Here is a 19,727-nt window from a genome sequence, read left to right as displayed (position 1 = left end):
TCTATGTCGGAACTTTTCCCATAATTAAGTTTTGTTTTTTCTATCCCCTATTTGGTAACTTGGTGTGGTTTGTTCCAGCTACCGATTCTAAATGTAGATTACAGTTAATTAACCAGTGATCAACGCTTGCCTTGGAAGAACATTGAAAGGACTCCAGGCACATCTCATTTGGTTTCATGTCCTGGATCAGTTACAAGTCAGTGAAGGCGCTCCAATTTCCCTCACATTTTTATCACTCCGCGTTGTAGAAAAGAAGTCCACTCGTGCAGAAAATTAGATTATTCCGCCCACATTCTGCTGTGTGGCTAATGAAGACTTGGAAGAAGGTCTAAAAAAAAAAGGACCTCTATGGTCAATTATGATTCTCGTAGCATTATGTCAAAATGAGCCCACTTTCTACCTTAAAAAGTACGAGCTATTGTATTGTCATGGCCACATCTCAAGAGAGTTTGCAATGCCATCATTTGTTTTGTTGCTTTAAAAACCTATCGTATTTTATTCTACCACCATGAACTTGGTCTCTACTATGGGGCTTCAAGGAATGTAGGGCAAATAGTTGATGATTAGTTGGTCCATGGCCTTCAAACATTTCCGGGTGGAATGGTGTATTAGATATGTGTTTATATTATTTCAGCACTTCTAGGATTCAGAGAATAAAGTCATTTCCTATAGTACTTAGTGTATTCAGAGAATAAAGTCATTTCCTATAGTACTTAGTGTATTCAGAGAATAAAATCGATTACTATAGTACTTAGTGTATTCAGAGAATAAAGTCATTTCCTATAGTACTTAGTGTATTCAGAGAATAAAATCATTTCCTATAGTACTTAGTGTATTCAGAGAATAAATTAATTTCGTATAGTACTTAGTGTATTCAGAGAATAAAGTCATTCCGTATAGTACCTAGTGTTAGTTCCCTTCTTAGACTGGTGTACTCTGTACTGTTGTAGAAGCTTTTGGCGGCCACGTCTCGCTAAGGATGTTCCTAATTGTACACGACTTCTCACGTCCCTTGACTCTGTGTCTCGCTAAGGATGTTTCTAATTGTACACGACTTCTCACGTCCCTTGACTCTGTGTCTCGCTAAGGATGTTCCTAATTGTACACAACTTCTCACGTCCCTTGACTCTGTGTCTCGCTAAGGATGTTCCTAATTGTACACGACTTCTCACGTCCCTTGACTCTGTGTCTCGCTAAGGATGTTTCTAATTGTATACGACTTCTCACGTCCTTTGTCTCTGTGTCTCGCTAAGGATGTTTCTAATTGTACACAACTTCTCAAGTCCATTGACTCTGTGTCTCGCTAAGGATGTTTCTAATTGTACACGACTTCTCACGTCCTTTGACTCTGTGTCTCGCTAAGGATGTTTCTAATTGTACACGACTTCTCACGTCCCTTGACTCTGTGTCTCGCTAAGGATGTTTCTAATTGTACACGACTTCTCACGTCCCTTGACTCTGTGTCTCGCTAAGGATGTTTCTAATTGTACACGACTTCTCACGTCCCTTGACTTTGTGTCTCAAAGTTTTCTACTTGTAACATTGAACCAAAACAAAACAACGAAAACAAGCGAAATAGCAAAAAATACTTTTTTAAAAAAAAGCTAATATTAAGTGTAGTTGTGTCAACTAGTTTGAATCTGTCATTTATTTACATTTGTAATAGATATTGACTAACAATAATATATCTTTGCGATTAGAAATATTTGTGCCAATTGTTTTTGTTCAACTATTTCGTGCTTTTAGCTTTCTAAATACGCTATGATCCTATCACTTGTCTCAATACGCTATGATCTATCACTTGTCTCAATACGCTATGATCTATCACTTGTCTAAATACGCTATGATCTATCACTTGTCTCAATACGCTATGATCTATCACTTGTCTCAATACGCTATGATCTATCACTTGTCTCAATACGCTATGATCTATCACTTGTCTCAATACGCTATGATCCTATCACTTGTCTCAATACGTTATGATCTATCACTTATCTCAATACGCTATGATCTATCACTTGTCTCAATACGCTATGATCCTATCACTTGTCTCAATACGCTATGATCCTATCACTTGTCTCAATACGCTATGATCTATCACTTGTCTCAATACGCTATGATCCTATCACTTGTCTCAATACGCTATGATCTATCACTTGTCTCAATACGCTATGATCCTATCACTTGTCTCAATACGCTATGATCTATCACTTGTCTCAATACGCTATGATCCTATCACTTGTCTCAATACGCTATGATCCTATTACTTGTCTCAATACGCTATGATCTATCACTTGTCTCAATACGCTATGATCCTATCACTTGTCTCAATACGCTATGATCTATCACTTGTCTCAATACGCTATGATCCTATCACTTGTCTCAATACGCTATGATCCTATCACTTGTCTCAATACGCTATGATCTATCACTTGTCTCAATACGCTATGATCCTATCACTTGTCTCAATACGCTATGATCCTATCACTTGTCTCAATACGCTATGATCTATCACTTGTCTCAATACGCTATGATCTATCACTTGTCTCAATACGCTATGACCCTATCACTTGTCTCAATACGCTATGATCCTATCACTTGTCTCAATACGCTATGATCCTATCACTTGTCTCAATACGCTATGATCTATCACTTGTCTCAATACGCTATGATCTATCACTTGTCTCAATACGCTATGACCCTATCACTTGTCTCAATACGCTATGATCCTATCACTTGTCTCAATACGTTATGATCTATCACTTGTCTCAATACGTTATGATCTATCACTTGTCTCAATACGCTATGACCCTATCACTTGTCTCAATACGCTATGATCCTATCACTTGTCTCAATACGCTATGATCCTATCACTTGTCTCAATACGCTATGATCTATCACTTGTCTCAATACGCTATGATCTATCACTTGTCTCAATACGCTATGACCCTATCACTTGTCTCAATACGCTATGATCCTATCACTTATCTCAATACGCTATGATCCTATCACTTGTCTCAATACGCTATGATCTATCACTTGTCTCAATACGCTATGATCTATCACTTGTCTCAATACGCTATGACCCTATCACTTGTCTCAATACGCTATGATCCTATCACTTGTCTCAATACGTTATGATCTATCACTTGTCTCAATACGTTATGATCTATCACTTGTCTCAATACGCTATGACCCTATCACTTGTCTCAATACGCTATGATCCTATCACTTGTCTCAATACGCTATGATCCTATCACTTGTCTCAATACGCTATGATCTATCACTTGTCTCAATACGCTATGATCTATCACTTGTCTCAATACGCTATGATATTAGCACTTGTCGCAATACGCTATGATCCTATCACTTGTCTCAATACGCTATGATCTATCACTTGTCTCAATACGCTATGATCTATCACTTGTCTCTTTACGCTATGATCTTAGCACTTGTCGCAATACGCTATGATCCTATCACTTGTCTCAATACGCTATGATCTATCACTTGTCTCAATACGCTTTGATCCTATCACTTGTCTCAATACGCTATGATCTATCACTTGTCTCAATACGCTATGATCCTATCACTTGTCTCAATACGCTATGATCCTATCACTTGTCTCAATACGCTATGATCTATCACTTGTCTCAATACGCTATGATCTATCACTTGTCTCAATACGCTATGATCTATCACTTGTCTCTTTACGCTATGATCTATCACTTGTCTCAATACGCTTTGATCTATCACTTGTCTCTTTACGCTATGATCTTAGCACTTGTCGCAATACGCTATGATCCTATCACTTGTCTCAATACGCTATGATCTATCACTTGTCTCAATACGCTATGATCTATCACTTGTCTCTTTACGCTATGATCTATCACTTGTCTCAATACGCTATGATCTATCACTTGTCTCAATACGCTATGATCTATCACTTGTCTCAATACGCTATGATCTATCACTTGTCTCAATACGCTATGATCCTATCACTTGTCTCAATACGTTATGATCTATCACTTGTCTCAATACGCTATGATCTATCACTTGTCTCAATACGCTATGATCCTATCACTTGGCTACATGACACCCTCGTTAACCGTGAGCCACAGAAACAGATGACTTTTACATCATTTGCCCTACAGATCGCAAGGTCTGAAAGGGGAACTTTACTTTCTTTATCTGGTGGATCGCTTTTTAAATGTATTTCTAGAAAAAAGTGAACGACCTGTATTCGAACTCATGAAGTTCGAGATACCAAACATAATGATTAATTATCAATAGTTAATTAACTAATTGTTTTTTTAAATTGATTCTTGTTTTGTTAGGTAAAAGAAATAATTTAGCAAAATTTCAGCTTGATTCAAGATTGGGTTGGGAGAAATAACACGTACAAACTTTTGAGCAGACAGACAGAGTGAGTTGATATGAGCTTTATAAAAAAAAAAGGTTATTTTGTTTGAGTCATCTAATCCTATATAAAACAAATAAAACAAAACAAAACTTTGAGATGAAAAAGCAAACAAAAACAAACACACCATCGGTTTATGATTGGTGTGGCCATGACGGTACAATAGTCCTACCCCCCCCCCCCCCGGGGATATATCAGATTGTAGATTGAACCTGGACTCATTAGATACACAGAATTCCTCCAGTTTTTGTGACCATTATTAAGTACAATGAAAGTGAACACAACTAATCTAGTACTTGAGGACAGATAATTGATAGTTCTCTCATCTCGCTACGAACTTCATTAACATTTTCTTCCAACACTAAAATTGTTGAACTAAGCAAGGGCTATAAACCACATTGCATCATTTAGCATTTCTCCTTCTGTTAGATCATTCCATAGTGTGTGTTGCAGTTACAATACATGAGGTCATGTTAAACATTGATTCATCGGACAGTCTGTCCACCTACTGTCCAAGTGTTGGACTCCAATGAAAAGAAGACGCCTAAAGTCTAGTCCTTTTCAGTAACTGATTAGCTTTTTTTTTTTTTTGGAGACCTTTTGACGATGGGCCATTCTTCTCTCGAACCCTGCTGCTCGCCTCTGGGGCTAAGCAGTCGGCACAGATTTATTTCTGCCGCATTCATAAAGCCAACATTCCAGCCAAAAGTCTGGGGGTGGGGGGGTTTCAACTTGTCATTCAGCAATATTTTGTGTCGTTCCAGAGAGGAAGACTTGTTCTAGCGTCTTAGTTTTCTTGTCCACAGTTAGTGTCTGAGTGTTTGCTGATTTGTAGATTTATTATTTTTTTTTATTTGTCAGACTTGAAGTCTGGAAACTGAACTGCCATTGGTAACAGATTATGACATTTTAGTTCTTTCCGCTTGCTTTTGTTTACAAAGTCTATTGTCTAAATGAAAGAAGTTTTATCATTTGTGGTTGTAGTCACTAGAATGACATTTAGGTTGGAGAGAAATAATCTATATCCCCGCTACAGATTGACGTTGAAACGTTTTAAAACTGAAACATGATTTCCTTCTATTATGTTCAAGTGAACGAGGCTGATGCACACACCATATCTATTACACCAAATCTTTGGATAACTTGCCCTCAAAATACACATTATTGCAGTCAGAGGAAATATTATACATACACTGATATATTTGGTGCGCAAATGTATCTAGTTTTGAAAACGAGTTGTACTTTTATCTCCATTGAAAGTTTCAAATTATAATCATAGACATAAATTAATATAGACTGGCCGAAGGAAGTAACTTCATGTAACTTGAAAACATGTACATCTATTGTATTCGGATTCCCGAATTATGAAAAGTTGCATGATCTTCATTCTTAGAGATTAAACAAAACTATTGTAATACTTATATAGGTTATAGCTGAAATAGATATGAATACCTAACTTTTATACTGCTCATAAATGCTATATAATAAAGTACACAAAATTGCAAGTCACAAATTTTCGTTTCATAAAACTCTTTAATCGGCCAGTCTCTATTTATTGATGTCTATGGTTCATCACTAAACATTGTCAAGGACGCTATTTGAGCCTCACTGTTGCCAACTACAAAAGAATTGAAATATGATTGGAAGGGTTGATTTTGGCATGAAATCTCCATTATTCCAGCGAGTTAGTTGCACATTTTTTGTTCTTTTTTGTTTTTGTTTTGAAATGTTTCAAGTTGGAGAAAGTCTCATGCTTGCTCCATATTGAAATGATTTTGTGCTTTGAACAGTTGATTCTCCAGTTTTCACTATGTGCACAAAACTGTTCCTTGACCTCCTTTTAAGACAAAACAAAAAGGTTAGGAACACTTTTGTAGACCGGAGACACTAGAAAGATGGCTAGTTAGAATGTGTCCGCAATGGATGGAAAAACATCCAGTATGTACAGATTACTTTGTATAATGTATGAATTCAATATGTGACTGCAATGCTGTATCCTAGGATGGGAAAGGAAAGAAAAAAAACCTCCTCGAAAGTTGTTGTTTGTTTTGTTATTATTTCTTGAGTCTGAACTGGGTACAGTAGACACCCAGTAAGCCCAAGTACCATCTCCTTCCCATCGTGCTGTGTTTACCTACAGCCATTTATTGGTTGACCTCTCGACTTCATTATGCACAGCTCGTGTCCGCCTCCCCCACCCCCTGCCTCCACAGCAAAGCTTCAGTCCGATGACGGCACGTCCTGTGGCACGTACAACCTACGGCGGCAGCGTCACAGAGATAAAAACCTGGGGATGTTTTAGGATGGCACAGGAGAAGATAACTCGAGTAATAAAGCCTGTAGTCGACACTATACATGATAATTCAACTTGCCTCCCGTCTTTTTTTTTCTTTCTCTTGTTCTCTCCCCTCTCTTCTCTCTATATATTTCTTGGTGCTTTTTCTTTTTAAAAGAAGCATTGGAATCGGTACCAGTTTGACTGAGTCTGACTTCAGCAACCGTCATCCAGATCCCAGTTCTTTATCAAGGAACTTACAAAGTCACTGTCATGCAGCCGGTTGTAAAATCAATCATTATTTCTTGAACAACTTCATACTTCTTAAAGTGTTTTGTTACTATTTGTGATGTGACCACTCACACCTATTACAATCATTTTAGTTTTCAAAAGTATGTTTATGTAAGACCAGTCCAAATATCCAATACTGAACTGGCTGCAAAGTTAACTCTACAATACTTTTGATCTGACCAGATGTAGTGCTTTAGTACGTTCTAGCCAACCCTAGTGTTTCATGGAAATCATTTCTTCCCCTGGTAAATAAATACGTAACTCTGTGAACATGTATAATCAACGTATCTCTAACATGTTAGCATTAAACATAGATCGAAACCATACGCACTATTTAAAGTCAAACTGTTTCATTGTGATCTATTAGAGCAGTGATGCCCAAAATACGGTCCGCGGGACAGATCCAGACCGCGACTTGGTTCAATCCGGCCTGCCGAAACGTCGGCACATTTCCCCCTCTCCCCCTCCCCCTCCCCCCCCCCCCAAAAAAAAAAAAAAGGTTTGTGTATATTTGCCCGTGTTAGGGCCCTCAATTTGTCTCTGATGGGTTGGTATAACGACCTTTAACAACTGAATGTAAAATCTGACGTCTACTTTTTGTGGACCATGATACTAAGCCGCCATATTTGTTTTCTAAAGAAAGAGTGACTATTTAAAGACAAAACACAAACATCTAAACAGCATTAGGAAACAAATGTGGCCAATTGAAGGGAATAGTGAACACAAACATCTAAACAGCATTAGGAAACAAATGTGGCCAATTGATGGGAATATTGAACACAAACATATAAACAGCATTAGGAAACAAATGTGGCCAATTGATGGGAATATTGAACACAAACATATAAACAGCATTAGGAAACAAATGTGGCCAATGGATGGGAATATTGAACACACACATATAAACAGCATGAGGAAACAAATGTGGCCAATTGATGGGAATAGTGACCAAAAAGAGACAAGAAAATGAGTCGGCGGTAAAGTTAGATGTGGCTCACATTTTAAGTAGAGAAATTAAACCATTTTCCGTGTAATAAAATATCCCACTAATTAATGTAATTACTAGATCCACGGGTGTCTCATAAAATTAGTTTCAGTTCAATTTCGGTTTCGTAACGTTTTGTTATATCGGAAAATAAAATGGCCCGCAGGTCGAATTAGGTTGGGCATCACTGTATTAGAGCAATGCCCATATTAACAAGACCATCATGCCATTCCTCCTTCTTGGAAATGTATACTCTGATGTTTTAGTGATCTCCTGGTACCCACAACAGCGGGTGTTAGTGTATGCAGATATTATGTATATATAAACTATGTGCAAGTCAAAGAAAATCATCAAATGAGTCCAGAAGGATCACGTGTGTGACTTAAGAATGAAAACACCTGGATGGTAGAAGAATGAACTTAAGAATACTGACCACCAGCCGATATTGGAGAATTTCTGTTGCACTGTTTTATAAAGAACAACAACTTTGATTCATCTACGCCCAACAAATAACTGGAGTTGACAAGTTTTGGGCCAACACTTTTCATTTCGCCTTTCATTTAACGAGTGTTCCTGTTTTTTATTTTGTGTGTGAGAAATTCTCTAGCATCCAACAAATGGCTAGCACTGCCTGACATTAATGTATTGGCTGCATGTTTAGAGACACATTGGAGGGGAAAAAAAAGGCTAAATAGCAGACTTACTTTGTGTCTGTGTGAGATCTCAAGATGAGGAAAAACACATCTAGTTTTATCTTCTTTATAACTTTATCTTGAACAGCAAACTAAACATAAAATGCATTTTAATATTTTACTAAGGGTTCTCTCAAACATTCTTATAATAATTTTAGGAGATTGTCTTAAAAAACAACAACTTCTTATCTATTGTATCTATAAATATTTTTTTTTTAAGTCTTTAACACTTTTGCTGCTTCATTGATTTAAAAAATACCAACAACAGGATACTTTTGAAATGGAAGAACATAAAAAAATATATTTTGAAAAATAATTTTTAAAAGAAAGACATTACCTCCTTTATACAATTAATAAAGCGTTTATTCTGCTCTTAATTACTAATGAGTCTTATAATTAAAAAAAAAAGATTTTCTTACCCCTTTCCCCCGAGAAAGAATCCTGGCTAAGTGAATGTATAGATTTTCTAGACTGTATTCTATTCCAATGAGAGGTTTTTATCTCTAGATTTAGAAGACGATGTACAAAATGGTCCTGACAATTAACTTATTCAACCCATCAATGACTAATGACTACACGCGTGACTGCTGACCAAAGACGTAGAGTTTGTTCAAGAGAAATATTTTCTAGTCCTCTAGCCAAATTATTTTTTATTTATATTTTGAAAAATTATAACGGTCAAACTCGAGTTTTCCCAGTGTGACCAAAGAGCTAGTAATTCTTTTCTCAACGATAAACATCAACTGTCAAATTTCTAGGAAAATCGTTAGAGCCTTTTTTGAGACTTGTGTCTACCCAGGTTTCCAGGAAATTACGAGCTGAATAGATTTATTTGTGAAAAGTCCAAATAGATTTAAGATTTTTTCTTGTCAGGATAATAGGCTGTCTGAAACTAAAAATGAAATCATTGGAAATAGTTTCGCTTGTGAAGCATGCCAGCTAGATCTATAAAGTACCAGAGAGAGATCAGTCTGTACCACCCGTGCACTCAACATTTCACTGACCTTAGATGTCCTTTTTATTGACCAGCCAAACCACTTGACCAGTCCCCTCTTGTCCATGGCTCATTAAGGGGAGCGCGTGCCGTTCATTACTTTGTCCTTCCAATTTATATCTTTGTACCAGTCTCTCTCTCACACTCTTTATCTCTAAACCTAGAGTACATAGGTTGGACTATCCTTTTATATATTTGGATATTTCCAGAGCAATAGTCACATTTAGAACTCGATTACTGTTATGCATCTCTAAAATGTTTCACATTTAGAACTCGATTACTGTTATGCATCTCTAAAATGTTTCACATTTAGAACTCGATTACTGTTATGCATCTCTAAAATGTTTCACATTTAGAACTCGATTACTGTTATGCATCTCTAAAATGTTTCACATTTAGAACTCGATTACTGTTATGCATCTCTAAAATGTTTCACATTTAGAACTCGACTACTGTTATGCATCTCTAAAATGTTTCACATTTAGAACTCGATTACTGTTATGCATCTCTAAAATGTTTCACATTTAGAACTCGACTACTTTCACGTGTCGCTTTTCGCATTTTAAATTCGATTACTTTCACTTGTTGTTCGTGTTTGAAGCAGACTTTGATTCCCCTACTAGTGTTGGATGTTGAACAAAAAGCTAAAGATTACTATGTGGATAATTTTATTCAAAATATAGTTTTATGTGGAGGAATTTCTTTTTGAATGTAATAATTTCATTTATTTTTTTTAAACTCTTATCGTAGAGAGTTGATTCAATTTTTGTTTTCTTGTTACAAAGCTTCTATCAACTCTGTCTGTCTTGTGACAAGTGTGTTCACGTTATTTCTCCCAAACCCATTCTCGGATCAAGATGTAACGTGGCACAATTATTCATTGACATAGACAAGACATGAAGCAATAAACAAAAGTAGCCAATAAGTCAATTAATTACTGGTAATTAATTGATTTGTTTGATACCAACATGGGAAATTAATCCTCCAGTATTCACAGATACGGCCAAATATGCAAGGTTTCGTCCATTCGTCCACACCCATTCTGGGATCAAATTGACACTTTACAGACTTAGTTATTACAAATCAATAAAAACTTAATCCACTAGTAAATTGATTATTGGTAATTAATTATTTTGTTTGATATCGAATAAGAGAAATAACTTCTACATTGTGGAGAGATATAGTTGTAAGTGCGGAGTTCTTTAAAAAAGGATTTTTGAAAAAATATTTTCTTGTAGTCATTGTTAGAAAATGTTGGGTCAGCACGCCCTATTATATAGTTTCAAAGTTCTCACCCTGCAGATTGTAAATACCATCGTTCTCAGCTGTAGCAAGGGAAGCGAGAACTGACGCGATGGAGATCCTTTATCAGATAAGTTCAGCATCATAATAGATAAACACTCCATGTCAAGGGACTGCTTGACGTTATAGGCATGCTCTTGCTGGAAAGTATCGAGAGATTACATTAGATTATTTATTTATTACAAAGCTTTTATTAACTCACAAGTCTGTCTGTCTGTCTGGGTGGATTCTTTCACACTTTTTGTCTCCCACTTACCATTCTCGAATAAAGTTGAAATTTCTCAGAATTAGACATTGTCGATGATTTATATTTGGATATATTTGGAGAGCCTAGCAATGTCCTAATATTGCCTTTGACTTGTTTGAGGTTAGCTGCACGCATGGGCTAAACGATTTGATACGCTTGATAGGCTGCCTGGGTTTGGGCACCTTGACTTGTTTTCGGAACCAGAAATACAACTTCCTCACGTTTTCATTTATCAGAGCGAGCATTAAGAAACTTTAGGCTTCAGCTTGAAAGGCTGCCAGAAATGTGAGTGTAACCTTAAAGGCGCCAGAAAATAGAGAGAGAGAGAGAGAGCTAGATGGAACTGGTCATCAGGAGCAAGATAAAAATCTGAATTCAGTAAAAAAAAAAGCAATGTACTTATTCAACTTTTAAAAATAATTATCTCTTTTTATCTCTCTCTCTCTCTCTAATATCATCTCTCTCTCTCTCTCTCTCTCTCTCTCTCTATCTATCTATCTGTCTGTCTGTATATATATATATATATATATATATATATATATATATATATATATATATATATATATATATATATATATATATATATATTTGATCTGTAAGACGGCTTTCGTGGGTTTTGGTTTATTATTGACAAGTAAGTGCTATGAAGTGAAAAAAACATTTCTCCAATTTTGAACGAATCAGTTGCTGCCTCGACTGGAGATATTTATCGAAAGAAAAAAATTACTGGCATTATAAAATATCCACCCTTGAAATTGGGCAATCTATAGAATGCCTTTGGGAATATGTTTTTAACTTTTTCAAACTCCCTATTTTGTTTTATCGAGCCTATTATCTAGATAGCCAGAGGGACGTTTGATTGTATATACTGACCCTTTTCTAACACATTTGAGATTTGGGTCGGGTAGTATTTCCAGAAACTTATCAGTATGCATGCCATCAAGCCTAACCCAGATCAGGAATAGCCGCAGAACAAGAACTGGAAATACACCCTGTTTAATATTCATTCTACACACATATTAATGAACTTAAGGCTCGATTGTCTGCTTCCCAGAGAGCAAAACAAAACGAGTCCGTTCATTTACAAATACGTGAATCAGACTTCTCGAAACTTCAATAGGCACAGCGAGAAATAAACAAACAAGGTTCAGGTTGATGTTGAAGTTGTAACTGATTCAGTCACGGGACCAAGAAATAATTGTTACATTTGTAGTTGTTACAAGGAGGCGCAGTGGCTGAGGGGTAAAACGCTAGCTGTGAGTGTGTATGTGTTTCGTGTGTGAATGTTGTGCGCATCTATATTGTTATTGTTACAGTAGTTACGCTGAGATGGTCAATTGTAGTCAAAATGAATTTCCATTTGATTGGACCAATAAAATGATCTCATCTTAGAACGTCTTATTAATAGGGGCGAAAGCGTGCAATGACATTATGTGTAAGAACTTGTCAAGAGCAACAAGTCTTGGAGCCTATACAAAAATGTCCTCAATCCAGGAATGAGATGCACTTGTACTTTAAGCATTTACTCGATACGTTTTCATCATTTCATTGTCCAAAGTCTAAAGGGAGCGAAACAAAATAACACTGAAGGAAAGACAACTCCTCTAGCGCCATCTCTCCGTGGCTCTGTGTTGCTCCTACAGCGTGTATTTAACTTGTACAATTGAATCTCCCCCCCCCCCCCTCGTTGACAGACCTTGTTGGGCTCAACAGAAAACAAGAAATTATTCTTTGTCACTCTCCAACTCTTCTTCTCCCCATTGGGTAAACACTAGATTCACGTTCGAAGTTTCCTTTCTTCTCATTTCGTTGGGGGGGGGGGGGGGAAGAGGAGAAATTTTCGTGTGTGTGTGTTCGTGTGTCTACGTGATCGTGTTTCTTTGATTGCTTAAAGGGAAGTTGTTGTCTTTTTCAGTTTGAATTTGATTCGTATCAATCTGATGTTTTTTGGTCCCCTCTTCGTGTTGCCCAGTACTGCTGGAGGTGACTGTGTCCACCAGATAGTTGGGTCAGTGCCCCATGCTTTGTATTGCACACCATGTCCCGAGTGGTGCTTGACCTTACAGCACTAGGGCCACAGTCTTTGGGTTCATTTCCAAGGGAAAATGCATAAGTTTTTAGGTAAACACCCCCCTCCCGAATGTTTGTTATTTTCAATTAGGAATATTTATTTCTATTTTGATGCATTAATCGGAACTTGGTATTAGGTTGTGAATCGAAATCTGAAAAGTGTGTGCTAAGTAGGTTTTACTGCAAATACTGATTATATCAGCAAAAAAGGGCAGCAAAGATTACGACTACTAAGAAAACTGTCCTCGTTTAATGTTAGCGAAAAGGCCTTGGCTATGTTTTATCACGCTCACATCTGCAATATTTTCAGTTTTAATATCACAGCCTGGTATGGCAATCTGAGCATTAAAAATAAAAATAAACTTAATAGAATCCTAAATGCTGCTGGCAAAATCATTGGCAAAAAACAAACCCCATTTGGGCAGTTGTTTGAGACAAACATCTATAAAAAAGCTAACAAGATCCTCGAAATAAAGAATCACCCTTTGTGTCAGGACTTTGTGATTTTACCATCACAAAAGAGATACAAGACACCGATAGCAAAGACAAACAGACACAAACACTCTTTTGTTCCCCTGGCAATCAAATAATTAAATAAGAACAATCTGGTATAAACTTTGTCACATGTAAATTATGAGTGAGTCTGGTGTGAATGTACACTTTGGTTTCTAATAGTTATAATGTTTTTTGTTTGGTGTAATGCACAAATTGTAAGACAAATTTCCTTACGGATAATAAAGATTATTATTATTATTATTATTATTATTATTAAATATGGCCGCCACAATACTGGCCAATATACTATATTCTTAACATTGATTAATCAATTTCTAATTGACTGTTAGTTTGGATATTTTGCAGTATAGCTTCAAGGGCCTTTAGCAGAATGTTCAAGATATAACACTAAGTTTTTTTTAGAAAGCTTATATCAACTTCTCTGTATCAACTTGAGGAGGCTAGAGCTCTCGAGTTCAAATTCAGGTCGTTCAACTTTAAAAAAAAATATATATATGCATTTAAAAAGTGATCACGGTAATAGTAACACAGATGTCTCCTTCTTTCTTCTCCCCACCCCCACCCCCATCTCAACTGGTCCAGACAAGCGATAGGATCATAGCGTATCGAGTAAGCTAAAGGCATGACATAGCGCTAAACAAAAACAATTGATAAACATATTTCTAATCGCACAGCTTTATTGTTGTTAGTCTATATCTATTACACATTTAATTACATGTCTTATCCCTACTAATTGATACATCCGTCCGTCCATCCCTGTCGCGCTACAACCCATGAGTTATTAATGAAGTCCATGACCTGTTTAAAAAAGTTACCTCCCCTGAAGTTTTTCATTGAAAAGTGGTGTAATTTTTAGAAAAATTTGCTTGCATATATAATTTTAAAAATTAGATGGTTCACTTTCGGAAAAGAAAAAAGTAGCCGTTGCATCAGAACTTTGAATGATCATCTAAAATATCATGATGTCCGATTTTCATTTTCTCTTCTAGTTTCTTAGATCTAAACGGGACGGACGGACAGACAGGCCACACAAAACTAATAGCGTCTTTTCCCCTATCTTGGGTCGCTAAAAATTGTAAAACTTTTCAATTTAAAATATTGCTTTAAATCTGCTAAAAGCCCTGCACATAAAGGAATAAATTTGGAAAATGTTAAATCAATAAAGCAATATTTGTTCAAGTTGTGTGAGTTTTAAATTTTGGAAGTAGTGTCGACAAAACGTATTTTGTTTATTTAGTTGTACACAAATGACTTTTTATGCCTCCAGGAAGTGTACATTTCTTTATAACTGATGACGTGTATATGAAAACTTTTAAAAAAATGGATATGATCCTTTTTCTTTTTTTTCCCCCACAATTTCAGAGATATCTTTATTAATAGTTTCTTGCTCAGATTTCAGACATTCATTATTCTTTATTTTTTATAAGTAATAAATATGTTCAAGCCCTAGTAACCATAAATAGACAATGGTTGCTAGGACAATTTGAGAGGGATTGAGTCCTCTAATGTGCTCACGGTGAGAAATTGTTTGCGTATTTTGAGTCAAGTTAAAGGTCAATTCTAAAGTTTCATGGGGCTAGTTTTTTTTATTGCTACTATAAAAAAAATGTGTAATTTGAGGGGTTCTATACATTAAAAATGATCGTTATCTAGAGTATATAGGGAGATCATGAAAGGGAAATGTTGACTGAATTCAACTAGAACCTTTTCTTGTGTACTTAGGATCTCCATTTCGTTTAGAACCAATGAAAAAAAAACACAATAAAAGTGTTGGGGCTGTTTTAGCATTGCACCTTCGGTTGTTGGTGCCTGTTTCAGTGACATCACATTATGTGCTGACATTCGCTTGGCAGGCAATCGGATTTCATTGTGAAACAACAGCACTGAGCATAGATTTGAATATGTATGTGTCTGTGAGTGTGTGTAAATCCAAGCGTGTGACTGAGACACGTGTCACGTGTTGTCCAGTTCAATGTGAACATCAGTTTGGTTCCTGGCTTCTCTGACATCTCATAAGAGTTCTGGATTGGTAGACTGGCATCACCTCGCTGTACGAGTTGTTTGTACGGCCACTACAGTGAGCTATGCGAGTGCTCAGCATTCACTGTGTTCGCTATGAAACTCTCATCTTTCTATTGGAGTTGTTTGTACGTCCTCTACAGTGAGCTATTCGAGTGCTCTGCATTCACTGTGTTCGCTATGAAACTCTCATCTTTCTATTGGAGTTGTTTGTACGTCCTCTACAGTGAGCTATTCGAGTGCTCAGCGTTCACTGTGTTCGCTATGAAACTCTCATCTTTCTATTGGAGTTGTTTGTACGTCCTCTACAGTGAGCTATTCGAGTGCTCAGCGTTCACTGTGTTCGCTATGAAACTCTCATCTTTCTATTGGAGTTGTTTGTACGTCCTCTACAGTGAGCTATTCGAGTGCTCAGCGTTCACTGTGTTCGCTATGAAACTCTCATCTTTCTATTGGAGTTGTTTGTACGTCCTCTACAGTGAGCTATTCGAGTGCTCAGCATTCACTGTGTTCGCTATGAAACTCTCATCTTTCTATTGGAGTTGTTTTGCATCAGAACTTGGCTCCTTATTCATACGCGAAGGCCTTTGCGCGTGCGTGCGTTCTGATTGTGTGTTAATTACAAGCTAATAACATGACAGCATTTCTTTTCGACGAGCTATTCTTTTTTACAAAGCTTATTTCAACTCACTCTGTCAGTCTGTCTGTCTGTCAGTCTGTCTATCTGGTAAAAGGTTTAAACATGAGTTTTCTCCCACTTTCCATTTTCCAATCAAGTTATTGGTTGTGTGCCTAACAAAACGTCTTGACTCAATGAAAACAATTAATCAATTAGTTAATTAATTATTATTGAATAATTATTTTGTTGATAACAAAATGAAGGGAATAAGTGCTACTTAATGAGAAATGTGAATGTATATATGGATTTATCCCCTTTACGTTTTGTCACATTTTTTCTCCCACTTCCCATTCTCGGATCAATTGACATTTTTCATAATTATTCATAATCGACGACAATATACGAATCAATAAAAAAAAAAAAATCAGTTAGTAGTAAATAATTAATTTTGTTTCATATAGCAGAAACATCTTGAAATTAATGGCAAAAATGTGTGGTTCTTTCCCTTAAAAAAAGCTTTGTTTTTGCAATAATATTCTTTTTTTCTTTGGCTTGTTTTCTTGTAGCTCTTGTTCTCTCTAGTTTGACCTACCAGCCTAGGACGTGCTGGTAAAGTACATCGCTTGACGTTGTCCCTGCTGCTGTCTCTCCTCTCTCGCTTGATTGCGGCTACAACGAACGATGACTAAAAAGAAATCTCTGCCAATAAAAAGATCATCAAGGAAACTGAAGTCTTCAACTGACGGAATGAGCTTAGCAAGATAGCGCTGGCTTTAAGAGGGAGGGGGGGGGGAAGAAAGGTCCAATAATCGAACTGGCGACTCGCGGTCTTATCTGATGTTCTGAAACCAGGCGATCGTCGGGGATCACAGTCAACCTTTCTTTCACTTTTTTTGACCAAAAAAAGTGAAAATAGCCGGGGGGAGGGGGGAGATTTTCTCCAAAAGGTGGGATTCCTTCCATCGGTAGGTAACAGGAAAGTGATTAGTTAATAGCCATGGTTAATGTTCTGTTACTTCGAACTGGCATTAGAGTTGGCTATGACAAAGGCAAGTAGAAAGCAGATATCTAATAGTGGATCACGACTTTTTTTTTTCTTCTTCTTCTTTGTAGCACTGGTTAATGGTCTGAATCTCTAAGTTACTTCTGCTTCAATGTCATGATTCCAGCAGTCTCAGTGTTGATGAGAGAAACATTTTGATTGGATGACACGAGCGCCATTTTTTGTAGTTCCTGTTAGAAGTCTATGAAGGTGATTTTTTTTATTGAGAACTTTCAGTGACTAGTAGGAAAATACTCAAGTCTTATCTCTTACAATAGAGAGCTGACTTACAATAGAGAGCTGACTTACATAGAGAGCTGACTTACATAGAGAGCTGACTTGAAATAGAGAGCTGACTTACATAGAGAGCTGACTTGCAATAGAGAGCTGACTTGCAATAGAGAGCTGACTTACAATAGAGAGCTGACTTGCATAGAGAGCTGACTTACAATAGAGAGCTGACTTGCAATAGAGAGCTGACTTGCAATAGAGAGCTGACTTGCAATAGAGAGCTGACTTGCAATAGAGAGCTGACTTGCAATAGAGAGCTGACTTACAATAGAGCGCTGTTTCTTAACTCTTGTCTTGTAAGAACATGGGGAAATGGTTTGGAAACCATAAACTAGCATTTCAAAGCTCCGGGTACGTGTATATCAAAATAAAAAAAATGAATGTCCATTCTACAACTGACAAAAACAACGTGAAAGTACTCGTGAACTAGGTTTGATCTTACTTCGAGTCATTTGGTAATATTGCTGGTCTGGAAGTGAGTAGACTTTATGGACTCATTCCAGTGGAAACAAATGTTTGCTTGAAATAGTTTCAATTCGTTTCTTCGCGAGACCTCAAGGCTATTCCATAGTGAACATCTACAAACATATAGTCAGTTGATCTCTCTCATAGGACTGGGATTCAAAGGACATTGTGTATGTGTATTCACTTCTTCAGTTTTATTAGCTCAGATAATTTGTTTTTAGTCTCTCTATGTATGTGTATGAAGTTCTAACAGAAAGAAACCAGCGATCTTTTACCTAAAGAGGGGAAACAACGTCAACCGGAAATATCTAGTTTCAAACTTTTGAATTTGATAGGCATCTTCTGAACTGTTCTCTTGTATAGCATAGGGTAGCAGTTAGGAGGGAGAATGGAAGGTTATGTGAAGTTTAAACTTGATCCGAGAAAGGGTGAGGAAGATCTAACGTGTTTCAAAGTTTATACTACTATATATATATATATATATATATGTGTAAACGATATCGATAGCAACATTAGATTGTACTGAAACAAATGATTCTTACACCAGTGTCTGCATGACGCATTCAACCAAAGTTTCTTAACTTATTCAAATGTGTATCTTCCTTTTAGCTCTCATCACAATGCATCCACACTAGGCAGTCTTACAAATTATATACGAAGTCTTGTACAAGTATTTGACAATATCAGACACTACTATTGATTTCCATCTGTGTTTCAATTGTATCTTCTTTCACATTAACGCAGTTTTATACCTTTAAGGTTTTAATTTTTTCGTTATTTAAAGCCTTAAAATTAACCAAGAAATTCCTATTTACAAGGGTAATGTTGATTTTTTTTTCCATCAAAAATATCTTTCACTACTATACAATTATCTGTTATTTTTATAATGATCTTTTAAAACATCTATACAAATCAGATACTTAGTGCTTTTTTGTTGTTGGTTTAGCCATATTAGTTTTGGCCTGGATCTGAATCAATAAAAAAAATTAACCAATTAATTCATCAATTATTGGCTATTAATACATTGGTCATTGATATAGAAAAGGAGAGGTAAGTCCTACAGTATTGAGATATGTGATTGTAAATGTGGAGTTATTACCCTTACAGTCCTCTCCCCCCCGGCATATAACCTGCGGGTTGTACATTTTATCCCCGAACGTATGGGCATACCGTTGTTCCTTTATACCTCCAATAGTTCGCTGTGTGGCTGTGAAATGCACATTGGAAACTTACAAAGTGGTACCGATGCTAGTGCTTTATGTACCGGTAGTTGACTGCAAGTCAGTCTCTAAACATACAGAGTACAAAAGGGTGCGGGTTGTACGATTTACTTTTTTTTTTTACTTATTTTGTAATTTGTGTGGGGTATACTTGTATGCGCAAAAATACAATACACAAGGGTTAGGGTTAGTAATTTTTAAAAATCTTTTGCTTGTTCGTTTCTTATGATGGCATAATGTTGATAAAGTATCCTCCTCCCCCTCTCCTTTAGTTGTAGCCAA

The 19,727-nt window shown here is 36.6% G+C and overlaps 2 protein-coding genes across 6 annotated transcripts in view; one reads left to right on the top strand and one right to left on the bottom strand.

The window, feature by feature from the left end:
* The window catches only part of LOC106063352 (leucine-rich repeat and coiled-coil domain-containing protein 1-like), a 265,048-nt gene that overhangs the window by 97,009 nt on the left and 148,312 nt on the right, over positions 1-19,727 (top strand). The window lies entirely within an intron of this gene.
* LOC106063535 (FMRFamide receptor-like) overlaps positions 1-19,727 on the bottom strand; it is a 69,155-nt gene that overhangs the window by 31,331 nt on the left and 18,097 nt on the right. Inside the window, exon 1 of one of the 2 annotated variants that reach the window (XM_056035610.1) lies at positions 10,950-11,149. The exons of the other annotated variant lie outside the window; for it this stretch is intronic. The gene's annotated coding sequence lies outside the window, so the exon portion shown is untranslated. Of the gene's footprint in view, positions 1-10,949; positions 11,150-19,727 lie in introns of those variants that run through there. 2 annotated transcript variants of the gene reach the window in all.

This window comes from Biomphalaria glabrata, chromosome 7, assembly GCF_947242115.1.
Source record: "Biomphalaria glabrata chromosome 7, xgBioGlab47.1, whole genome shotgun sequence".
NCBI classification, from domain to species: Eukaryota; Metazoa; Mollusca; class Gastropoda; family Planorbidae; genus Biomphalaria; species Biomphalaria glabrata.
Note: the sequence above shows the minus strand (reverse complement) of the source record. Positions and strands in the feature narration are given on the sequence as shown.